Source organism: Macrobrachium rosenbergii, chromosome 41 (assembly GCF_040412425.1).
Source record: "Macrobrachium rosenbergii isolate ZJJX-2024 chromosome 41, ASM4041242v1, whole genome shotgun sequence".
NCBI classification, from domain to species: domain Eukaryota; kingdom Metazoa; phylum Arthropoda; class Malacostraca; order Decapoda; family Palaemonidae; genus Macrobrachium; species Macrobrachium rosenbergii.
The window spans coordinates 87,400,607-87,413,340 of record NC_089781.1 but is presented as its reverse complement, the minus strand read 5'-3'; the positions used below and the strand labels follow the sequence as shown (position 1 = coordinate 87,413,340).

Here is a 12,734-nt window from a genome sequence, read left to right as displayed (position 1 = left end):
TCATCCACCCTCCAATCATCAAACATACCAAATTGCAGCCCTGTAGCCTCAGTAGTTTTGATTTTTTAAAAGTTAAAGTTAGCCATAATCGTGCGTCTTGCAACGATACAGGACAGGCCACCACCGGGCCGTGGTTAAAGTTTCATGGACATCGGCTCATACAGCGTTATACCGAGACCACCGAAAGATAGATCTATTTTCGGTGGCCTTGATTATACGCTGTACAGAAAACTCGATTGCGCCGAAGAAACTTCGGCGCATTTATTACATTTTATTTTGTAAACATACACATGAAATTATGGTAGAAAAATGATTGTAGGCACTCGTAAATAATAGGAGAAAATTGGATATATGTTTATAGCCCTAATTTTGCCTCCCTTGAGGCTTTTCTACAAAATTTAGGAGAGAGAGAGAGAGAGAGAGAGAGAGAGAGAGAGAGAGAGAGAGACTTTTCAAGTATAAAGAAACCAATTTAAACCACTTTCTGATTCCGTAAGAAACCCTAATTTAGCCCATATTATCAGAATGACATCAGGACGCCAAAAGCAGCTCTGCGAAATGTCGAAGGCTTTCCCCCCCACCCCCGTTGGGGGTTAGTGCCGTCATTGCACCGCATGCGATGCGCTATAGGCATTACTTAAGGTTCTTTGCAGCGTGCCTTCTTCCCCTAGCTGCAACCCCTTTCTTTCCTTTTGCTGTACCTCCTTTCATATTCTCTTTCCTCCATCTTTCTTTCCACCCTCTCCTGACAGTTGATTCATAGTGCAACTGAGAGGTTTTCCTCCTGTTAGACCTTTGAAACCTTTTACTGTCAATTTCCGTTTCAGCGCTGAATGACCTCATAGGTCCCAGTACTTGGCCCTTTGGCCTAAATTCTATATTCAATTCAATTCAGTTCAAACCTTTCCCATCCATCCGCAAACGGCCACCAAATGATATCCGTTGCTGTTTGTATTTTTATTTTTAAGCACGAGACTTTTAAAGTGGCTCGGTTTGAGTAAAGTCTATTTCAGACTCGCTGATCGTGGCGCAGATATCGATTGAAACAGCTCTAACGCAGAGCTCGGCATTATAAATAAGAGCATTAAAGTTTGTCTCGTTGGGTCGCTGTGTTGTCGCGCAAATGCAGCTGGTTGCATCAATTATGACCCAGGAGATATGCGTTATTGTGATACCTAGGATATTGTGTGATCAAAATCCAGAATTGTATAGTACATTGTATTACTGTGTAAAAGATAAAAGCAAAGACTTTCGAACAATCTGTGGTATTTTAATTACACAAGTATTTTTCACGAGATTGTGAATTTCTTAACGAAGAATATTATCGTTAGTATTGTTATTCAGAATGTGCACATTTTCATACATCTGTAACCATCAATTTGCAAAGCAAGATTCGTGCTAGTTATTAATAAAACTACAAGAATAATAGGAAATTGATTATTTAGATGAAAATATATAAGGATAAAGCAAACAGTTATATCAATATCTCTCTCTCTCTCTCTCTCTTTCTTTTATGTATATATATATATATATATATATATATATATATATATATATATATATATATATATATATATATATATATAAATAATATAAAAAAACACTGACTCAAAAATATATGTTATTGTATCGTCTCAGTCTTTCCCATTGACCCGTTTACAAAGATATTTCGAAATAAACGAAATGTGTCCCAGTGTACGGGGCATTTTCTTGTTTAAATCTACCTGTTTATGACTGAAAAACTTAAGTTCTTACTATCTCAGAGGTTATCATTATAATGAGAGACTACATTTTATTTTGTGCAATCTGATCTTTCAGCTCCGGATGTCGTGCAGCTGACAAGCATGTCTCATAATTGGGTTGGTTGTAAGTGGCTTTTATATCATGACTGGACTGAGGCTCAGAACCATGCTATGCCATTCCCTTTCAGAATGGGGGAAGTCTCTGCCGTCTCTTTATCCCCTGAATCATGTAACGTGCCCAAGATTTAGGCATCCAAGTCTGTATTCAACTAAAATTGAAAAATTGAAAATTGTAACCGTGGGATTTAGTTTTAATGCTTTCATTCTTTTGTTTTCCAGGTAAGCGTGTGGTGGTTGACTGGAGCTTTGGAAAGTGAGTTTTTACATATTTATAGTTTAGACTGTTCCTTAAGATCTGTCCCAGAATGTCAGTGTCAATGTTTTATTCAGTTTTTTAAGTTCGCAGTTGAATTGTACGCACGTACACAATTCTCTCTCTCTCTCTCTCTCTCTCTCTCTCTCTCTCTCTCTCTCTCTCTCTCTCTCTCTCTCTCACACACACACACATATATATCATATAATATGTATATATATAATATATATATATATATATATATATATATATATATATATATATATATATATATATATATATATACTGTATATATATTAAATATTTCTGTATACATTAATCAGTCACACGTATTTTTAAAAGCTGGTGGTCTCTTACCTTACCAATTTTGTTGACAGATGTTGTGTTCTCATACCACTGCATACTTTGAACCCGAATGCGACAGAAATAATGAGCTCTTTCTCCAAAAAGTGTATATAATTAAAGTAGAAGTTGAAAGGTCATAATCGTTATGAGAAAACGTATTCTCATATATATATATATATATATATATATATATATATATATATATATATATATATATATATATATGTCACGTTAAGTGATGGTTTTGCGGGAACTGCTGGTTCCCCGCTCGTTCCCTTTTGTGGATTGCTGCCTCCTTACCTTCAAGTTTTTTTTTTGTTTTGATGTTTTCGTGGTGAGCTGCCGTTTTTCTGTCTTCAGTCGGGTCTGGTAGGGCAGCGAAGGTAGCGGCAGTGGCAGCAGCAGCAGGCAGTTTTATCGACGTTGGTCGAGTTTTTGAGCAACAAATTGGAGCACGCCTACGAAGTGGAGCACGTCGTAGAGGTGGAGTGTGACCATGAGTAGTCGTGTGACCACGAGCTGCTCATCTTTGATGACAGCGTGAGGCTGTCCTGACGTCTCCATCAGGGTTTTCTGGTTTGTGGGTTCTTGTCCCTGTCGTGCAGCTGAGGGCTGTCTTGGTGCCCCGATGGAGGACGTATGTTTGGTATTTTTTTTTTCTGCCTGCTGTTGTTTATTTTTGCCTTTTTGTTTAAAGCTACTTTTTGTTTATAAAGTTAATTGTTTAACTTGATTTTGTTTAGTGCTGCCTTTTGGCCTTTATTGTACTTATGGTTTTTATCTTTTTACCAGACCTGACTCACTTGTAAATATTGTAAATAAATTAATTTTAAGCTCATTTTATTGTTTTTGTTGTTTTCCCCTCCTTTGTTTGTTGCATCTGCCGTCAGTCATGACAGCCCCGTCCTGAGTATATTAAAGAACCTGCATAACGGCCCACTCGGGTCGTTACAATATACACACACACACACACACACATATATATATATATATATATATATATATATATATATATATATATATATATATATATATATATATATATGTATTTATATAAATATTTACTTATTTGTTAGTTATCGGAGTATCGATACCCCTCAATTGTCTGATTGGCCTATTACCCAGTCGATTTTGTTGAAGACTTTGGGTTCTCATACCATTGCATGCCTTGAATCCTATTGGGAAATACATAATGAGCTCTTTCTCCAAAGTATAATTAAAAAATAAATTTAGAAGTTAAAAGGTCACGATTGTTATGAAAAACAAGCATTTATTTATTTTTCTCTTTATCTGTTTATTGGATATCGAAGTATCGATTCCCGTACTTCTCCCATGCAAGCGAACTCACTCTGCCATTTAAACTAACCGCCAAAATTAAGGGAAACAGCAGCCGGGGTATTTGGGGAATGTGGATTAGTTTCTGCAGACGAAGTGGAGGTTGTTCTCTGCCAAGAATTCCCCGCGTGGGGACGATTTGCAAATTTAGATAATGCCCGGCCTCAGATTGAACGCTTACGCCTTCGCGTATCGATCAGTTGGCATTGATCCATTTCCCGAAATGCATGAGAATGTAAGCGAGAGGTAACCGAATGTTCTGTTGTATGTATGTGTATATATACATATATATATATATATATATATATATATATATATATATATATATATATATATATATATATATATATATATATATATATATATATATATACATATATTATAATATATATATATATATATATATATATATATATATATATATATATATATATATATATATATATATATATATATATATATAAGATGGAAGTTTATACGGCACAGGGAGAACGGAAGCAGGGGGAGAATTCCGAAGCTTAGCGATAGAGAAGAGAAACCGTCATTGAATTGTTTTGTGCCATAATTAGTGTTCTCCCTCTCAGTACTAGTTTTACATGCAAAGGAGCTATTTCCTCCTTGTGTAGAAACGCCTCTAGAGTCCTGCGTACGTGTTATTAAGCAAAAGCCCTTGCTAGCGCAAGATCAGCTGATTCTAACGATAACAAAAACCAGAAGAACGTTCGAGACAGCAAACCTCCGCCGACTAATTAGCTGCCAGTCAAGTGACCCACCTTTTGGCAAAAATGTTTTTGTTAATATTTAAACTTTTTTCTAATAGCCAGAAATGTGTATATGTATGTGTATTTTACAGATACGATTGTATATATATATATATATATATATATATATATATATATATATATATATATATTTTTTTTTTTTAGATATTTTTATACTTTGGACTCCTTTTAAACTTATTTATTTATCTTTTTTAAATTCCTGTTTAATTTTATTACGGCGTCAATAACCTAGATGTTGTGACGCCAGTTTTAATAGCCCAAAAAATCAATCGGTCCTTAATCGTGCTCATTAGCAGCCAAACAAACAATCAGTCAATCAGTCAGCGAAACCAAAAAAAAAAACTTATCTTGCCGGAGCTGACAACAACAAAGCGACAGCCACACGTGCATCAGAATGCTCTCTCTCTCTCTCTCTCTCTCTCTCTCTCTCTCAACATTTATAAATACCAGTTCAAGTAGACTACCCGGAAAAAAAAATATGTTTATCATTATTGTTTGCCCCGTACGGAGATTTTGTTTACTTCCGGGAAGTGATTATTTTCTTCTGCCTCTCCCTCTTCGTCACCTTTTCTGTTCAAATGGCAAGAGTAATAAATGATAAGTCGACGAGGGCTGAGTATATTGCATTTCTTTTATAAGAAATTGAAAAGCGAATCTTTTTAAGAAATACTACATTAATTTCTAATTAAATTTTAAAAGGTACATTCAAAGAGTCTCATTATTTTTTCAAACGATTTTGCATTTTTGCATGGGTGAAAAATTTTAAGCATTTTTTTTTTACTTATGTATGAGGGCTTCTAGTTTGCCATTGAAATGCAGGGGTGGTGCTTCGGCATAGAAAATGTTAATTTTACAGAAAAAAAGTGGAAAATTTTCTGTATTCCTTTTTTCAATGAGGGATTTTCTAATTGGCTGTGGAAATTGCAGAGAAAGTGCTCCGTATGGAAAATTTTTTTAATTTGTCTTTTTTTCGTGTGTATGCCGCAGTATATTTTCATGTTTTTTTTTTTTTGTAATAAATTTCCGTTGTTATTTTGGATTATCGTCAGGTTTTTTTTTTTTTTTTTTTGCCTTCCTTGAATGCAACTAGTCTTTGAGATTTCAGGCTATGCTTCAGTGGCCCCCCACCTTTGTATACTGATAAATAATTTTCGATATTTTGCCCTTGTTTTAATAATATTTTCTTAGAAAACAAAGATTTTATTATAAAAAAGAAATTTGTGAATATTTTTTTTAACAACTTTATATCGTATGAATGCATTATTAAACACTAGACATCACCAGTGTATAATATTCAGTTTTACTGTTCTAGATTTTGGTGATAAATTTGGTATATATCGGAAAACAAATAATTTTGCTAGCAAGGTATTTGTAGATTGTGGGTGTTGGCAACACTGCTTAATTTTCTGTGAATTGGAGCCTGTTGTCGGTATGCCCGGCTAGCTCAGTCGGTAGAGCACGAGACTCTTAATCTCGGGGTCGTGGGTTCGAGCCCCACGTTGGGCGGTGATTGTTTTGTATTCAGATGGATATATCATTCGACACCTTTGCAGTGAAAATAGCCTTTTATGTTTTGTTCCATTTGAAACGAAAAACTCTTGACCTCAGTTATCAGTGTTTCATTTGAAAAATTTATTCATAAAAGGGATATATGGGACACTTAATGAATAGACAATGTTGACTGACAGTAGACTCAAACTTACACTTAAGCACACACATATATAATATGTATATACTGTATATATATATATATATATATATATATATATATATATATATATATATATATAAATTTCTGACTCATATTCTCTCAGGTGGAAAGCAAGATCCACTGGGCCATGTCTAAAAGAAGTTGGAACCTGAGAGCAACTGCACAATTACCTGGGCAAGCTAACTGCTTGCATACCAGCGAAGTTTTCCCCAACTTCCCGACTCAGCAATGACCCAATAGACAACATTTCATTCGAATTATCCTTTCTGAGTGATATATATATATATCACCTGAGAGTTCGATACGTGAGTCAGAAATTTATTTCTGTTCCACACGTGATTGTATGTTTCTATATATATATATATATATATATATATATATATATATATATATATATATATATATATATATATATATATATATATATATGTCTGTATGTGTGTATTATGTATGCTCAGTCATTATTAATACCTTAAGAGTAGTTCATGTTTTGCCCATATTTTTCTACCATTACCTCCAAGAACCAAGACTGTAATTAAAATTCACTTTCATTTAGAATTTACTCTAAAACCCATACCTTCACATCTACATTTGAGTAATGAGAAAATGTTTTTTGAAGTAATTAAGTAATGATATCAAACGTGCAAACTAACAGCTGTAATTGTGTGCTCACTAACACTTTGGGATAAAAACACTGTGCTGTCTTAATAGGATTGAGGTTTTATATCAAGATATTGTGCGGTTTAACCTCAAAGCTCTTCTCTTCTTCCCATCATCAAAACTGAAGTGAGCTGGGCTGAGAAAATATCAGCATTTTACCAGTTACCAGACAGTTGTTTCCAGTTCTGTATACAGGCATAAAAACTAATTTATGAAATAGATACTTCACTAATTTGGGAATTCTTACAAATTATTACTGAAACATTATATCTTTTCATTTAATATCCCAGGTGGATTTAATGAGTAAAAAGCCTTATTTTTTCTCCAGGCTAATCAAGTGTAAGTGAAGAAAACTTATTACACACAATGGAATAATTTCTTATTATATAAAAGCCTATAAAAGTAACCAGCTAATCAAAAGGACTATAAAAATCTTTAAATGTGTTTGTGCCCTCACATTCTCATTTACTGTTCATGACAGTAACAATAATGAATTAATCATTTACTCTACAATCTTCATAGGTTTTCCATCTGTGTCAAAAGTGAATATCGCCCAACGTGGGGCTCGAACCCACGACCCCGAGATTAAGAGTCTCGTGCTCTACCGACTGAGCTAGCCGGGCTTAAAAATCTTGAGGGGTTTGTTAAGAAACAAGCAGCTTTGCCAATACTATGAACTATTGCGAACTAATTTCACCTACAAAACTCTGTGTTCATTTTGAATATTTTTTATCATTAAATAAATAAATGTTGGTTAAGCACTTTCCAAAGTTAAGTTAAGTATATCTTAGTTTAACCAGAAATCTTAACAGAGCAGTATTTTATAAAACTTTCCATCTTGAAGTAGCACTGCCAGTAGAGTATCTGACAAAAGCCTATCAGAGCTAACACCACACGCACAGTCATTCACAATGCATTCTTATTCATTATTGTCTTAGAGTTTCAAAACTAGATAGCGCCCAACGTGGGGCTCGAACCCACGACCCCGAGATTAAGAGTCTCGTGCTCTACCGACTGAGCTAGCCGGGCTTGGAAGACCTGGCGGACAACAGACTCAGGAAATATGCAGTATTGCCAATGCCAAGTTTTCAGAGTGGAATTCTCAATATTATTTGACATATATATCATCTTAAAAAATTTTTTTTTTTTTGGAATAGCCTTAGGAGGTGAACCAGATCATCTCAACTTCATATTTCTTCTAGCTGTTGAGGCAAGACAAATTACTTTGTATAAGCTTCATACATTAACACAACTGGTTATTAATAAAAAAAAAAAAAACTTAAACCATATGCTGAGCAATGATGATACAGATCTGAAAATTAGGCACTAGCAATTTTGCCTCTCCACTCAGTAATCTTGTATCCATGAAGTGCTTTATGGCCTGCTAGCTCAGTCGGTAGAGCATGAGATATATATATTATATATATATATATATATATATATATATATATATATATATATATATATATATATATATATATATATATATATATATATATATATCACTGAATCATGAAAATATGGAACATGATGAATATATAAATAAAGATAAAATCCACGAAGGAAGGGAAACACTGGAGTGCTGCGAGGCCTTTCGACTCTTTCGTCCTTTACTTAGCAGACTGAAGAAATATGAAAGTAAGTTTACAAAGAAAGCTCATATAAATGACAGATGGGGATTATAAACGAAAAATATGTACCTGGAATCCAGCACAATTGAAGAACTAGTAGAACTGCCAAAACAGGGTTAAATATTTAAGAGGTTATACAAAGGATTAGGGTCAATTGTTCAGAAGCAGGGACAGGACAATTAAAAGATTATACAAGGGCGTGACTGACCACCCAAAAAATATTAGTACAACAAAATAATTATCTTTTTTTTTTTTGCAAACAATAATAATTTTTGCAAGATGAACATTTTTACAAATAAAAAATTATATTAAACATACGGATACATAGAAAATATAAATAAGGTAACTAATTTGTAATTAAGTCAGTGATTTTTTCTTTTAGGTCATTCTTGAACATTTTCTAATACAGGGGTCCAAATAATACATGCCAGGGCTAAGGTTAAAATTACAGCTGGAAGTAAGCTGGATAATAGCGGACTCAATAGATTTCTTGAAGAGAAATCTTTCGATCTAACAATCACTGAACTTTCAGTCCAATTTATCCAGTGAGAGTTTTCACTTAAAATTGAACTGAAAGTTCAGTGATTGCCAGAACGAAAGATTTCTCCTCAAGAAATCTATTGGAGTCTACTATTATCCAACTTACTTCCAGCTGTAATTTTAACCTTAGCCCTGGCATGTATAATTTGGACCCCTGTATTAGAAAAATGTTCAAGAATGACCTAAAAGATAAAATCACTGACTTAATTACAAATTAGTTACCTTATATATATTTTCTATGTATCCGTATGTTTAATATAATTTTTATTTGTAAAAATGTTCATCTTGCAAAAATTATTATTGTTTACAAAAAAGAGAATTATTTTGTACTAATATTTTTTGGGTGGTCAGTCACGCCCTTGTATAATCTTTTAATTGTCCTGTCCCTGCTTGCTGAACGGTTGTAAAACCTCTTAAATATTTAACCCTTTTTGGCAGTTCTACTAATTCTTCAATTGTGTTGGATTCCAGGAACATATTTATCCTTTATAATCCCCATCTGTCATTTATATGAGCTTTCTTTATAAACTTACTTTTATATTTCTTCAGTCTGCTAAGTAAAGGACGAAAGAGTCGAAAGGCCTCGCAGCACTCCATTGTTTCCCTTTCCTTCGTGGATTCTTTCTTTATATATAATATATATATATGTGTGTATATATATATATATATATATATATATATATATATATATATATATATATATATATATATATATATATATATAGAGAGAGAGAGAGAGAGAGAGAGAGAGAGAGAGAGTTCTCTTACAATATTTTCATTCAGTTTGTCCCTAATGCTCTAAAACAGAAATTCTTTAACTTTACAATAACCATATTATCATCTAATGCCCCTCTCTGGACAAATGTGAAGAACTTGAACGCCAAAGAGAAATTTTACCTTCCAACAGTGATTCTCAGACTTAACTTATGATACCATCAATCCAAATATAATAGCTACGAAAAGCAGAAGCAACACAAAAGTAAAATAACCTTTCTATCACCATGGAACTATATCAATTCCCTTGTTGATTATAACATCTCGGTGAGAAGTAATTTCTTGAGGTTTTTTCTCAGCGCGAAGAGCACAGCAGCCATGTGTTTGATTATATAACAGTTATTTGGAGATGCGGGGTATCGATCCCCGTACCTCTCACATGCTAAGCGAGCGCTCTACCATTTGAGCTACATCCCCATGCGAAAATGTAAAAAAAAATTTCGGATATGGTAAAATGAAAGAAGCACTTGACGAACTGCACCATCTAAAGATTTGGAAAATCACGAGACTATTTTTAATATTTGAAGCTTGACATGTCTTTGTAGTAAAAACCGACGAATTTTAATACTGGAAGCGTGACACGACTTAGAAGTAAATGTAGAAATCACGGCATTAAAGGTGTGTAATAAAGGGAAGATGGTCTGACATGTTGCACGGCTTTCTTCTCAATAAAGGAATCACCTCTTAAGCGCAACGGAACCGAAGCCAAAATAATATCGGTAGAAAAGACACATCTTAAAATCTTTATAGTAAATATATATACAAAAGTTGCATAGATGAAATGTGGTCTGGGTCACTGAGTAAAGAAATATTCTAAACAAGGACAGAGAACTAAAAATAGAATAAAAAATATTATGCATCTCTGCCTAAATTTTGCAACCAGATTTAGAGACTCAAACTGTGTGATTTCTCATCTTCTTTGTAATTTTTCCAGAAAGTCTAAAAGTCAACTGAGTTGGCATTTTGATGGAAAGATAGGTCGGACACGCACACACACGTAATAATAATAATAATAATAATAATAATAATAATAATAATATAATAATAATAATAATAATATTCGTTTTCTTCATAAAAGTAATTTTCCAAATGAAACCATAGTTTTATTTGAGCTCCATGCCAGTTCCATGGCTCTTGGTGGCAAGTTACTGAACTGGGGAAGAATTCATTAGAAAATCACTTAGGCCTGAAAAAATGAAAATTTTTCTCTGAAAAATATGTTCTTTTATTCACTGTAGGGGGTTTGCAGCGTCCCTTCTGTCCCTAGCTGCAACCACTTTCATTTCTTTTACTCAACATCCTTTCATATTCTCTTTTTTCCTCCTGTTACACCATTCAAACCTATTTAATGTCAATTACCGTTTCAGCACTGAATAAACTCACAGGTCCCTGTGCTTGGCCTTTGGCTTAAATTATATATTCCATTCCATTCCATGCAAGTTCCATAGCTCCTAAGTAGTTTTTTGAAAACTCAACAGGCCTAAAAAAATAAGATTTTTTCTTTGGAAAAACATTCTTATGAAAATTTTGATGTGGAAAGTACCCATATTGACAGACTTGCAGTTCTTCATGACCCATGAAGTTTTTGAGTCAGGCGGCCTGTGCCTTATCTCACGGAAGAAATCAAGTGAATTTTTAATCATCTTTGGTTGGCGCAGCTTGTCTGGTGTTTTTTATTTTACTATACGACTTGGATATTTTTTCAACGTTTTCTTATGGGAATATTTTTTTTAACGTTTTCTCATGGGGATGTAGCTCAAATGGTAGAGCGCTCGCTTAGCATGTGAGAGGTACGGGGATCGATACCCCGCATCTCCAGAGAACTGCTTTTTATCAGATAAAGAAGTTTGTCTGTCATAATGGATGCTTTACTCCATTAGCTGGCAAAAAGAAAAAAATGCACATTTACAAATGATAGTGACGACAAATGTCTAATTTCTTATGAGAGAAGATGCAGATTTGTTAAAGTAAAGAGATCACAAACGTAAGGCCTTCCTGATAATTTCCTTTTTCTGAAATGTTATAATCAGCAAGAGCATTACTTAATTTATTATATGAAATGGAAAGGTCAGGATTACTCAGGCTGTTCTGCTTGTAAAAATGTTGTTTTCTGTCTTTTTAATCATTATGTTTTCTCGTTGAGGATATCATATTCTTTATGTGATATCTATTAAGTTAGATCATTTCATCAGTGAAAGGTCGAGCAATAATTTGCTGTGGAGAGCTTCTTTATTCCCTCTGGGTTGTATGCAGGTAGATAGATTGATAATAAGTCTTGTGTATTTTGCCTAAGGTTTTAATTTTTTAATATGCAAATAAGATTTTTATACTTACTAATTATTAAAAATTTCTCTTCAAGTTAATATTCCTCAGATTTGTAAAGACAAAGAATATATTTATATTTAAATCATAGATGGTACCCAGCATAATAAATTTTTCAATCGATAGCTTTTCATTCTCTCTCTCTCTCTCTCTCTCTCTCTCTCTCTCTCTCTCTCTCTCTCTCTCTCTCTCTCTCTCTCTCTCAGCAATGTACTTTTGAATGAATATTGACTGATAGTGTATTACGATGTAAATGTTTTGATATGAAATACTGCTAGGATATTAAAGTACTTAACCGTAAGTGTTTCAAAATACGTTTTTAAATGTTCAAGTTTTCAGAATGAATACAGTTTCGTAGAAAATATTTCAAGACAGTCCAGAGTATTGGAAACGCTGCTTGTTTCTTAACAAACCACTCCATTTTCCCAAGCCCGGCTAGCTCAGTCGGTAGAGCACGAGACTCTTAATCTCGGGGTCGTGGGTTCGAGCCCCACGTTGGGCGCATATGTTTTGACGATG

The 12,734-nt window shown here is 33.8% G+C and overlaps 6 non-coding genes and 1 pseudogene across 6 annotated transcripts; 4 read left to right on the top strand and 3 right to left on the bottom strand.

The window, feature by feature from the left end:
* The window catches only part of LOC136827236 (uncharacterized), a 56,916-nt pseudogene that overhangs the window by 27,765 nt on the left and 16,417 nt on the right, over positions 1 to 12,734 (top strand).
* On the top strand, positions 6,011 to 6,083 carry TRNAK-CUU (transfer RNA lysine (anticodon CUU)). The gene has a single exon. It is a non-coding gene; the product is annotated as a tRNA-Lys (tRNA).
* On the bottom strand, positions 7,499 to 7,571 carry TRNAK-CUU (transfer RNA lysine (anticodon CUU)). The gene has a single exon. It is a non-coding gene; the product is annotated as a tRNA-Lys (tRNA).
* TRNAK-CUU (transfer RNA lysine (anticodon CUU)) lies at positions 7,905 to 7,977 on the bottom strand. Its single transcript has one exon. It is a non-coding gene; the product is annotated as a tRNA-Lys (tRNA).
* Positions 10,238 to 10,310, bottom strand: TRNAA-AGC (transfer RNA alanine (anticodon AGC)). The gene has a single exon. It is a non-coding gene; the product is annotated as a tRNA-Ala (tRNA).
* Positions 11,639 to 11,711, top strand: TRNAA-AGC (transfer RNA alanine (anticodon AGC)). The gene has a single exon. It is a non-coding gene; the product is annotated as a tRNA-Ala (tRNA).
* TRNAK-CUU (transfer RNA lysine (anticodon CUU)) lies at positions 12,645 to 12,717 on the top strand. Its single transcript has one exon. It is a non-coding gene; the product is annotated as a tRNA-Lys (tRNA).